Below are 12,736 nucleotides of genomic sequence, written 5' to 3' on the forward strand. Positions count from 1 at the left end.
CTTTTCCAGTCTGGACACTGGGTGGGAAACCTGAGAAAAATAGCACCTACCCCTCCTACCACAGAGCTCACAGGCTGGAGAAGGAGACAGACCCACGTGAGTTCCTACAATTGCGGCAAGATGTGATTCCTCCTCAAAAAAGATACAAACAATGGACAGAGGGAAGAATAGCACACTGTAGGGCGTAGGCTAGACTGAGCTCCAAAGTCTCAGTAACCAGAGAACAGTAAGCAAAGAACACAGCTGGGTTAAATCAGTCAAACACTTCATTCCCTGCAGCCGTCAAACCCTAATTCCTCCCCCTCTTCACTCGCCTGATTTGGAAAGAGCAGCAACGTGTTGAGGCAGTGGCTAGCTCATTCTCAGATCAGGCAATTTTACTGTGAAAAATACTTGCTTTTTCTAAAAGCTGATCAAAGAGGGTCCGTATAGCTTATTCAAAGACCAAGTGATTTTTCCCAACAGACCCCAAAGTCCATTTTCCCACCCATAAAAGAAAGAAGCCAATTTTTGCTGTTATCACAGATACCATAGTTCCATTAGCACATTTGTGCATGAGGTTATCTGTTGAGCCATTGCACGAAGACCTTACCAGTGTCACTTAGAGGCAGCTAAGGAAGTCTCCTCCAAATTCCCCCTCCAGCAGCAACTGCAGACCTGCCTATCCCTGCCAGGCGCACACTGGCACACTCCAAAATCCTCCCCTACGTTAGCTTGTTGCAGCCAAGACTATTTAAAGACATCAGTGGAATTCTCACTTGACCTCCTGACTCAGTGGGGAATGGCAGGGTCAGGCTTCCTCCGCGGAACCTGGTAGGTCACTTACTGCAGCTTTGGCCGAAGCACACGCAGCTGTCAGACAAACATCAGCGAGTGCCAGGATCATGCCCATGAGTGTCTGCTGCTGAGGAACCACTTGGGCTCACGCTGAATTTCCATGACCTTGCTGTGGGCAGAGACGCAGGCGAGGACAGCAGCACTGCACTCGTCCTGCTGAGCAATCATTTTATTTCCTCTTCGAGCCTTTTCAGTCACTTGATCCCACAGTAACTCTACTCCAGGGAAAGAATGTGACCATATTTTGAAGGTGACCCAAGAGCTCATTATACTTTTTATAAGAAAAAAATGATATCAATTTGGTTGTCAGCTTCCATTGGTGTCTTTCAAAAGTATAGTAGCAAGGTTTTCTTTGTTAACACAGCATTGAGGAAATCATAAAAGTCTAGCAGTTGCCTGACGTGCTTTAGATATTGATTCTTTGTGAATACTCCCTTTTATTGATAAAGGGAAGTGGTGAGCACAAAACTGGTTAACGTGCTTAGTTATTCAAAACGCGAACGTGGAAGGAATTTGATATAACCTTCGATGTCTTTGCTGTCAAATCCTATAGTTTGCAAACTGGTTGTGAAATGCTTCTTCCTTATCTTTTGTATTTTGAATACTGCCACATTCAAGTAACTCTAGGTATTTCTAAAGCTTCTGAAATCAAAGCACTGAGGGTGACTGGACTGGCTGTGGAGTATATTTAGCCAAAGAATATGAGCTAATTGGGTGCTTGATGTGGGGAGCTGGCTTCCCCCATTCTTGATGATGTTGTGGTTTTCATGTCACCTGGCTCTCTGTATGGAGGGACCTCAGTGTGTGCTCAGAAGCACCTTTGGAAGCAGTTGCAGCTTACGAGCATACAATTAAGAAGAAATCCTATGTTCGTAGAAAAGGAAGAAGACAGTGAAAAGACACATCTGTTCAAGGAATAATATTGCTAAATGCATAATACTGCAGGCACATTAGAAAGAAAAATGTAGTCATTACTTAGCTTGTTGACTTAATAAATGGTTAATAGAGAAATGTACTCCATTCTTGGGCTTTAGTTAACAGACTGCCTTTCTGGAGTAAGCAAAAATAGAGCGACTTCAGGACTGCACCTGGATTTCACAATAAAGTCATGCTTGTGCTGGGAAGACATAAAACAGGGAATGCTGTCACTCTTTGTATGGATGCATTAAACTAAACCTTTTTCTTTTGGCAATGAATATTGCATTTTGATGGTGCATTTCATATGGCTCAAAGCATGTACTGAATATGCGTTTTGATAGCCATTCATTAAAAACAGAGGAAGATTAAAGGGATGTGGGCTCCGCTACTGGAACACACATTCAGGTATCAACACCTAAGATTATCGGGGAGACGAAGGCCCAGAGGCTGGACTGGGGTATATTTCCCATATGCTGGGGGGAGTCTCCTGTCTAGGTGGCATCACTAAGATTCTGGTACAAATGGTGAAAAAGAGAAGATGAGTTCAGGAAATGCTCTCAAAAAATTAAAGCTGCTAAATTAAGGCACTCAGAAGATACTAAATACCAAATTAGGGCATCATTATCTGCTACTTAAGTATCCAAATGCTCTTGATTTTCTTATTCCACAAAAGAATTATTTTCAGTACTCTGTAAGATATACTTGAGAAACACAAAATACCCAGTTAATGTGCAATGAAGTAACAGTACCCTTGATGTAATGTCTTAGTTGTAAATAATCCAAGAATCCCAAAATACAACTCCTTCCTATATTTCAATCAAGAAAACAAAATAAAATTAAGAGGAACATGAAAGCTATTGTAAACAATTATGGGAACAATCCTGACCTTGCTGAGAAGAGAACTTTCTGCAAGTGTTTAAGTTTCCTGTCTAGTTACATGTTGAATCCAAAGCATTACTGATTTTTTAAAAAAAGAATAGCACAGTAATAAAAAGAGGATGCAGGGACGGCTCATAATGAATTTGTAAGAGCTTGGGCATCATTAGGTAAGCATAACCGAAAGCCATTAGCATGAAGCTTGCTATGCAGATTTTTTTAGTAGTGCCATAGGAATCTACTTGCAAGGAGAGAGCTGATTTCCTATATTCTTCTAGACTCACTCCTTATTTCAGCACAGGACAGAAAACAAAAGGCAAACTGGAGTCCTATCAGGGTATTTCTTGAAACTTTTTTTTAAATATAGTTTTTAGATGGAGTCTCGCTCTGTCACCCAGGCTGGAGTGCAGTGGTGCGGTCTTGGCTCACCACAACCTCTGCCTCCCATGTTCAAGCGAGTCTCCTGCCCCAGCCTCCCCAGTAGCTGGGATTACAGGTGTCCACTACCAAACCCAGGTAATTTTTGTATTTTTAGTAGAGACAGGGTTTTGCCATGTTGACCAGGCTGGTCTTGAACTCCTGACCTCTGGTGATCCGCCTGCCTTGGCCTCCTAAAGTGCTGGGATTACAGGTATGAGCATCCGTGCCCAGCGAAACACTTAACAGAAACATAACGATACAGGCTTTGAGGGTGTGAGGTGCAGCTGCTGATAGGACATCACTTACCCATGTTCTTTGTCTTGAGTGACTTGGGTTCCTCATACGTCAGTGTGCCCAGACATGGCACTGTGGGGAAGCCTCTGATATCTTCCCATCTCCTAAATGTCATGCCCACCACCCTATGTATGCCCGTGGCTCTGTGGGTGGTGGGAAAGCTCTGGGCTGTCAGCAGGAATGTAGATAGCATGGCTCTTACTGCGCATGTGTGTCCTGAGCCTGTGCAGGTGACATCAGGACAGGATGATGGAACAGGCGGCAAAGGAGTGAGGCTCAGCTAAACACAATGCAATCCCACTGTCTCAGAGCAGGCTGCTTTGTAACACCTTTGTGGCATTTGCTCTTTTCATTTTTATTTTTTCTCTACCAGAATCTAAGATGATAGGCAGGCACACGGAAGGAGTCATGATACCTGGAGACGCCGCGTGTCCTGGGTTTGAAAAGCGTTACCAAGCCTCTCCTCTACCACATTGTAAGCCAGGATCCTTCCCGAGGTTTCAGAAAGAACCCTGGGCTGGAAGTGCTTCTCTGTGTCAGCTGTTCATCAGAATACCTCCTGGTATTTCAAAAAAACAAAGCCCTGGGTCTCCATTTGAGAGATTTTAATATATTTGGTCTGGGGTAGACCTGAGCTTCTTACTTTGCTTAAAGCAGGTAATTCAATGGCTCACTCTGGGTTATGAAATGCTGATGCCAGCTCTTACCTAAACAGTCAGATATAAGACCATAAAGCCAATGGGGCTATGAGCCTGGCCATTAAAAGAGGCCAGTGAAAGGGGCTCCGCGGCCCAAATCAGCAGACAGGAGCCCTGCTGGTGCCTGGTGATTAGACTCATCTGTGCATTTGTGAAAAATGTAGAGCTGGCCGGGTGCGGTGGTCAATGCCTGTAATCCCAGCACTTTGGGAGACTGAGGAGGGTGGATCATGAGGTCAAGAGATCGAGACCATCCTGGCCAACACGTTGAAACCCCGTCTGTACTAAAAATACAAAAAAAATTAGTCGGGCGTGGTGGCACGCACCTGAGTTCCCAGCTACTCCAGAGGCTGAGGCGGAAGAATCGCTTGAACCTGGGAGGTGGAGGTTGCAGTGAGCTGAGATTGCGCCACTGCACTCCAGCCTGGTGATAGAGCAAGACTCCGTCTCAAAAAAAAGTTGTAGAGCCAGCCGGGCATGGTGGCTCATGCCTGTAATCCCAGCACTTTGGGAGGCCAAGGCAGACGGATCAGGAGGAGGTCAGGAGTTCGAGACCAGCCTGACTAACATGGCGAAACCCCATTTCTACTAAAAAAAAACAAAAATTAGCCGAGTGTGGTGGTGCGTGCCTGTAATCCCAGCTACTCAGAAGACTGACACAGGAGAATCGCTTGAACCAGGGAGGTGGAGGCTGCAGTGAGCTGAGATCGTGCCACTGCACTCCAGCCTGGGCGACAGAGCAAGACTCCGAGACTCCATCTAAAAAAAAAAAAAAAAAAGAATAGAGCCCCAGCTCCCTTTGGTGTGCTTTCAGATTCAGTGGGGCCAGGGTATAGCCGGCGTGTGTGGGCCTAACAAGCACTCTAGGTGTCTCCTATCGTAACACAAATAGAAGAAAACCTGGTCTGGCAGAATGTGTGCCCACTGGAAAATGAAAGCTGTGGTCTCCAGATTCAGCTGCTCCCAGCGTGCTGCTGATTTTCTCGGAGACTCTACGTCTCGACATCTGTTATCTTTGCACCCAGCATAGGGGAGATAAGAATAAAGCATCAAATGGACAAACGAGAGAGTGAATGAGCATCCAAGACCACCTCACCTCTCTGGGCCTCGGTTTTCTATAAAGTTAGGCAATTGCACTCACTTCAAAGTAAACTTACTTTATGCTCCTTTCAGCTTTGAAATTCTATGACTGCATTTTTTTTTTTTTTTTTTTACTTTGTCTCTTTCTGATTTAATGCCTTGGTAAATAGATACTGGGCTTATAATTACTGTGATTACTCAAGAAAAGCAAAAAACACTGTGGAGAATGGTCGAGATCAGTACTAACGCTTTGATATCTCCTTCCAGCACACCAGAAAAGGTAATTTTAATTTCAGTTGATGTTCAAAAATATAAAAAGAGCGAGCAGTATTGTGGGTGAATCTAGGGGTTTATATACCTCCAAAATGCCTGGATGCCATCTCTAATTTTTTATTGGATTGGCAGCTCAGAGGGAAAAGCCTCTGTTTGGTTTTTTTAATTGACGGATTAATAATTTATCTGATTCATGTTTCTGGAAGAGATGAAATTCCTGGTTATGCTTTCCCTGAAAAAAAAAAAAAAAAAAACCAAAGCCGGGAACCGTGGCTCATGCCTGTAATTCCAGAACTTTGGGAGGCCAAGGCAGGCGGATCACAAGGTCAGGAGTTTGAGACCAGCCTGGCCAACATGGTGAAACGCCATCTCTACTAAAAATACAAAAAATTAGCTGGATGTGGTGGCGGACAGCTGTAATCCCAGCTACTCGGGAGGCTAAGGCAGGAGAATTACTTGAACCGGGGAGGCAAAGGTTGCAGTGAGCTCTCATGCCACTGCACTCCAGCCTGGGTGACAGAGCAAGACTTTGTCTCAGGGAAAAACAAACAAACAAACACAAAACACTTCTGGATTTGACTCAATTAAATGATTTGGGCACTTAGAGCTGAAATCTTTCCCCTTTTTAAGAAAAGCATAGTGCATTCCAAAGTGTGAGTTGAGGAAATCTAATGATAAAATTCACATCTCCTCCATAGCCCTTCCTTGTCTACCTGCACATGTGAATCAAATTTGATTTTCGCTATAAATTTTCAAAAGTAACTTCAAGTGAACACACATGAAGCTGCAAAGTAACGTTTTGGAAACGTTGATTCTTAATAATGTTCCTTTCTCCACCTCCACTGTTTTAGTCAAAGCTACAAATTGATGTTATCTACACTGTGGAAATCAGAAATTAAGGACTTAATTTGGTTTTGATTAACCTTAGTTATAAAAGGGTAAGTTAGAATTATGCATGATAAAAATTCTTAAATAATATTGATGTCATACTATTGCCATATACTTTGAGAATTCAGTCTCATTCTGGTATTATCCTCTTCAGCCATAACACATGAGAAAGTTAAGGGTTTTCCTTCTGGAAGTCACAAAAATACTATAAACAAAGAATCTATCGAAGAAGGATAAAAGTCTGCTGTATGTTTAATTTTTATGCTTTCTTATTTTCATAATTAAACTTCTGTTATAAATTATTTAAAGAATTTGTGTAATTTCCCAATATGTCATGTTTTCTATAGAAATTTTTTATTGTTCATTTGACTATGCAGTATGTTGATTATAGAAAATTGAGTTTACTCAGTTTGTGAATGAATTTATGCTCTTGTTGATTAATCTGCCACAACAAATATCATTTGAGCCAGCTTTCTTCTACAGCTGGAGAAGGAAAGTAGCTCCATTTCTGATAGGTCAGAATGAGCCTGGCCAACATGGTGAAACCCCATCTCTACAAAAAACACAAAAATTAGTTGGGCGTGGTGGCAGGTGCTTGTAATCCCAGATACTTGGGAGGCTGAGGCATCAGAATCACTTGAGCCTGTGAGGCGGAGGTTGCAGTGAGCTGAGATTTTGCCACTACACTCCAGTCTGGGTGACAAAGTGAGACCCTGTCTCAAAAAAAAAAAGAATGAGATTTATTTTTATGTCATGTGAGCTTGGTTCCTTAACAGTCGTCACCTATTGCGCAAAGGCTGAGGATGAATTTGACAAACTCACACAGTATGTATGCATCAAAGGGTTGGCCCAGCAGGTCTGAATGCTCAGCAGGTGTGTCCAGACCCTGCACATTCCAAAGAAAGGCTTGGGTTTCCTCTAAGCCCGTGGAACATCCTGCCTGATATGAGGGTCTGCTTTCCTAGGGCCTTGAACCACAACAGATAGTCTATCCTATCAGTGTCATTTATATGGGGGGTGGCTTGGGCAACATGTTAACCATCTGACCTCTGGAGAAGCTGGAGGCTGAAGTACTAAGATCAGCCATGTGGGCACTCTATTCCTATATGCCTGACTCCCAGTAAAACCTCTGGATAGCAAGGCTCAGGAGGGCTTCCCTGGTGGGTGGTACTCTATACGTGCTGTCATACATCCTCGCTGTGAGGATGAAGCACCAGCTCTACAACTCCGTTAGAAGAGGACAGCTGAAACTAGTGCCTGGGCTTTCCTTGATTCTGCCATATGCTGCTTTTATTGTTGCTGATTTTGATTTATATTGTTTTTCAGTAATAAACCATACCCATGAATAAACAGATTTTCTGAGATCTGTGAGTCCTTCTAGCAAATTGCCGTACCTAAGTATGGTCTTGAGAACTCCCCCAAACCGTTGATTAAAGAATAAACTTTATTAAGAAAGCAGAAACTTACAAGCTAAGAGTCATCAAGGAAGAGAAGCCACAGGTTCCCAGATTTCCTCTTGATGCAGAGAGGGTCAAGGGAGGCCAGGGACAAGGTGTTTGGCCATGCATGGGCGGTGTGTCTGTCTGGGGGAGAACTCACTTCTCTGGTAGTTCTCCCTTTATATACAGAAATCATGAGCACACTAATTAGATCCCTGTGTTAACCCGTTTTCACATTGCTGATAAAGATGTACCTGAGACTGGGAAATTTACAAAAGAAAGAGGTTTATTGGACTTACAGTTCCATGTGGCTGGAGAAGACTCACAATCATGGCAGAAGGTGAAAGGCACATCTCACATAGTAGCAGACAAGAGAAGGGCTTGTGCAGGGAAACTCCCATTTTTATATAACCATGAGATCTCGTGAGATATATTCACTATCATGAGAACAGCACAGAAAAGACCTGCTCCAGTGATGCAGTTACCTCCCACCGGGTCCCTCCCACAGTATGTGGGAATTCAAGGTAAGATTTGGGTAGGGACACAGCCAAACCGTATCAATCCCTTTGGTGACTTCTTGGCTGGTTTTTGTGTTAGGAATTGTTGGAGAAAGCCAGTTACTCAGCACTGAGAGATCCTGGGCATCATCAGTCCAAGAGAAGACAATCTGGAGTTCCATTCTCTCTTCTGGAAAAAATGGTGAATCCCTGGTGCCACAAGCTCATTGTATAGGCAGCCCAGAGAAAACTCACAGATTATTTTTGTGTACTCTAAACAACCCATTGAATACATGTTACACGTGTCAGTTTCCTCCTGAATGATACAATGCCACTTCATTAGGAAGTCATTTATATGTCAGTCTCAGTTATCCTAAGTCTGTCTGAGATCCCAGAGTTAATGTCAAACATTTTATTCATGTATTCATAGGAGAGACCTTCAAATCATAAGAGAATGAATACATACATACATATTATGTCAATTAATAATAAGCATATGGAGAAAAATAAGACAGGGAGGGAGAATAGGGCTGGGGGCATTTGCTGTAGGATGGGCAGAAAAGTTGCTGAGAATATCATGTTTAAAGAGAGACTTGTAGGCAGTGAAGGAAACAGTCATGCAAATATTTCGGGGGAAGATCTTTCAGACAGAAAAGAAATCACATGGAAAGTTAGAAGTGTGCCTGACATGTTCATGGGGAAAAAAAAAAGGCCAACATGGCTGAATGGAGGAGTGCGGGGAGAGTAATGAAGTCACACGGATGGTGGGATTGGCTAATGCAAGGCTTTAGGCTTCGGAAGAACTTTGGATTTTGCTCTGAGTGAAGTGAGAAAGCCATCTAGGGTTCAGAGAAGAGGTGTGGATTGGAGATAAAATTAGTGATTTGGGAATCACTAGCAAAATAGACAGGAAGAAGTTAGGGAAAAAATAGACTGTACTGTGAAGGATTTCAACCAAAACTGGTAATTCTTTTTCTTGGAGTTGTGATACTCAAAGTGCTATGCTCAGCCATCACGAAAATCCCCATATGCCATTATGCTTACTTTTTCCAGATGCTAGATAAAGGGGCTATTACTATTCTATATCTCACATCTGCATTTGTAAAAACCCTTGAAATTATTGGTTGATGAAAGGAAGTTTTCCCTAATCACACAGAAATTCCAGCTAGGCAGGGCCAAGTGTTCCCAGTGGACACTTATGGCATTTCCGCCTCTGGCTGCCAGCCTACCCTCTGCCTGCTCTCCTAACTGGCAGCAATTTTAATCAGTCATCAAGCAGAGACCCATATCAGTATGGGGCAAGACTCACTGAAATATAGTTGGGCAAGTCTCAATTCATCTCCTTTACCCTCTTTTTCCTTCTCCATGTGTTTTCATTTGTTTCTATCTTAGGGCATATCATTACGTTTTCAAGCTACATGTTTAAAACTAGAGCGAAGGATGGTAAAACCAACATTCATGTTAGATTACCTCTTAGAAATGTGGAAAGAAAAATTTTCCTTGAGTCTGTCATTTAATGAATAGATTTTAGAATGTGAAATTTGATCAACAGAATTTCAGAGTTATCCCTGCACGTTCTCCTACCTATGCGCTACTGATACTTGCTTCAACCCAAGGCATCTTGCTGGCAAGCAGCCCAGAAGGCTTCTCTATATGTTGTGTGTGTATTCTATTGGGCTTCTTGTCTAAGTTACTAAGATCTCTCCAATTTACGCAGAGGACAACAGCCTTCTTTTGGAACTCTAGCTAAAAATCATCTTTTATTTTGGCCTCATCTTACATTCTCTACACAGGCATGGAAACGCCATAAAGTAATGTATACCAAGGAATGATGGCCCTGTAGATTCTTACTCTTGGTAAGGGGCAGAAAAACTGTCGTATAACCTGTGATCTGTTTTCTCACAAGTCACCAGGAGATGGGGAATTCCTTTCTGGGATCAAAGGTAAGGTGTGATTCATTGTTGCCATTTTTTTTTTTTAAGGAAAATAACACAAAATGATAAATAATTTTGAAAACCAAAGAAAAAGTTCCACTGGAATGTATGTGTGCTTACTTTTTTTCACATATTGGTCAAATAATCTGATTGCTGTTTACATCTTGCTAATGCATAAGAGGTTTTTTGAACAAATCTTGTACTCCTAGTTTAAACTGCAGAGGCTGCCACAGAGTTTTATCTTCTCACTGGGAAATTATTTTCTCCATATGTGTTTTGATGATGACAGGCCTTTTTCCATCTTGCAGTTCCTCTTCCTTGGGGGAATAGAAATGTAAGGAATAATTTCTGATTTGATATTTGCTGTTCTACTCACGTATCACCGCAGCTTAAAAACGATCTACAAACTTACCAACAATTTACTTTTAAAACTACACTTTGGGAAAACAAGAAGCAAAAGGGAAGAGAAGGAAGACTTAAAATAATACATTTGAGAATATATGTAAAATATTTGGAAAGATGTGATTAACTAATTCGCCTGGGTGCATAACATTGCATAAAGCTACATATATGGGTTTTGGTTAAGACCATTTCTAAGCTAAAATTTTATAACTCTGCTGGATAGGAAGTATCATTGTAAGCAAGAATGTTTTCTTCTATATCTCATATAAATTGCCATAGTTCATCACTATTCCAGAAAAGAAAGATGGATGTTTCTGTTTACTAGTTAAATGACACAGCCGTAAGAAAGTAGCATAAACACAATTCAGAATTCACAGGGTTTATCAGCTTCATAAGGGTAATTCATGACTTTTTTAAACTTTGAGGATTGACATTATTTTGAATTTTTTGCAAAATCGAGACAGTTAATAATATCACATTTCTTCAAGTCTTCAAAACTCAGATTTTTATGTAATGTCATGATGCTGTATAATGCAGACAAGTGTCAGTTTTAGGTAATAAAAAACTGCACATTGTGCACAATTCCATAGGTCAAGGCATGGCCAAACATTTATATTTTTTTCTCTTCTTAATGTTACCAGGCTAATACCCACCCAACAGTTTCAGACTCTAGACCTAGAACAAACAAATCTTAACATTTGTGTATTCTAAACTTCTTTGTGATACATATCTTTTTAAAACATTTGTGCTCACTTTCAGAAACAAGGGGGTCACTCGGTGCCAATAATCCAACCCATTGATTTCTTCATCTTTCTCCCTCAAACATGATCCTTCTTCCTTGTTCTTCATCTCAGTGAACAGCACTTATATCTACCCTGAAACCTGAGACTCATTCCAGCCATCTCCCTCACTCCATCTGCTCCGCGCTCTATCACCCAATCCCAAGGCTCTACCCTCAAAATCTTCTTCTCCATCTCGGCTGCTCCTCAGCCAAGCCGCCACCATGCCTCCTCAATCTGGTCTCTCCACTTTCTTCTCTGGGCCCTGCTTTTAAATCTATCCTCCACACAGGAGCTGAGAGGTATTTTAAAAAGCATTCCACTAGTGCTTAAAGTCCTTCAGCACGTGCTTGCAACACAAGACAAAATCCTCACGTTTGATCTACCACGCCTTGCAGACACTGGCTCCATCCAACATCCTCAGTTAATGCCTAACATTTTGTTCTCTCAGGAACGTCCATGCACAGTGGCCTTCTAGCTCCTGAAGCCACTGGCCACTGGCCTAACTCAGGACCTTCAGAGACATAGTTCTCTCTCCAGGCAATGATCTGCCTGGCCAAAGCCTACTCACCCTCCAGGTTTTAGCTGAAATATACCTTTTGAGAAAACCTTTTACTTTTCCTTCATAGCACTTACCACAATTGAAATGACACGTGTCTGTGTGTCTGTATGTGTGTATCATTAAATGTAATTAAATTCATTATGTAAATGTGTGTACAAACACACACCAATAGATGTGTACCTTGTGTAATGTCTCTCTCTCACGACAACAGACAGCACACCTACCCTATCTCACTGCTGCTTTACCCAGAATATCACCTTCCTGGCCCACATTAGGTACTTAATACATTCTATTGAATATGTTCATATCGAATTATTAGGAATCATTATTTTGTAATTTGTTCCTTAGTTGAAGTTCATTTTATCAGTCAAATGCCAGGTGTGTACACCTGATTATGGAGTGACTTTAGTGCAAAGTAACGTTACATTAAAAAGTACTGAGAACCAAAGAGTAAACATACAAAGCACTCATCACCTAACCTTAACACTAAGAGTGCATGCATAATTAAACCCCCAGTCATGAGTTCAATAAATAAGTGATCAGCTTAAGGACAGCACGGCCACTATTGGCAGCAGCTTCTTGTTACCGTTGGGTAGAGGACATCATCTAGTTGCTGCAGCTTAGCTACCTATGTGTCTCTTAGTTAGTGGTTTGTGGAAAAAATAATAACAATGATGATTAAATAATGACAATTATGCAAGTATAAGTAACATTAATTGGATGCTTACCATGAGTCAGGTCCATTTAAATCTTACCAGATCCCTATTACACAGTTACTCTTACAGGTCGGTCATTCCTAATCCAAAAATCTGAAATCTGAAACTCTCCAAAATTGGAAA

The 12,736-nt window shown here is 41.7% G+C and overlaps 1 long non-coding RNA gene across 2 annotated transcripts in view; it reads right to left on the bottom strand.

Moving 5' to 3' along the window:
* The window catches only part of LOC116561519, a 28,630-nt gene extending 27,698 nt beyond the window's left edge, over positions 1–932 (bottom strand). For both annotated transcript variants that reach the window (XR_004273467.1, XR_004273466.1), the window contains exon 1: positions 593–932. This is a non-coding gene — a long non-coding RNA (uncharacterized LOC116561519). The remainder of the gene's footprint in view (positions 1–592) is intronic.
* Positions 933–12,736: the final 11,804 nt, after the last annotated feature.

Source organism: Sapajus apella, unplaced genomic scaffold (genome assembly GCF_009761245.1).
Source record: "Sapajus apella isolate SASKATOON/1434 unplaced genomic scaffold, GSC_monkey_1.0 scaffold29, whole genome shotgun sequence".
In the NCBI taxonomy this organism is placed as follows: Eukaryota; Metazoa; Chordata; class Mammalia; order Primates; family Cebidae; genus Sapajus; species Sapajus apella.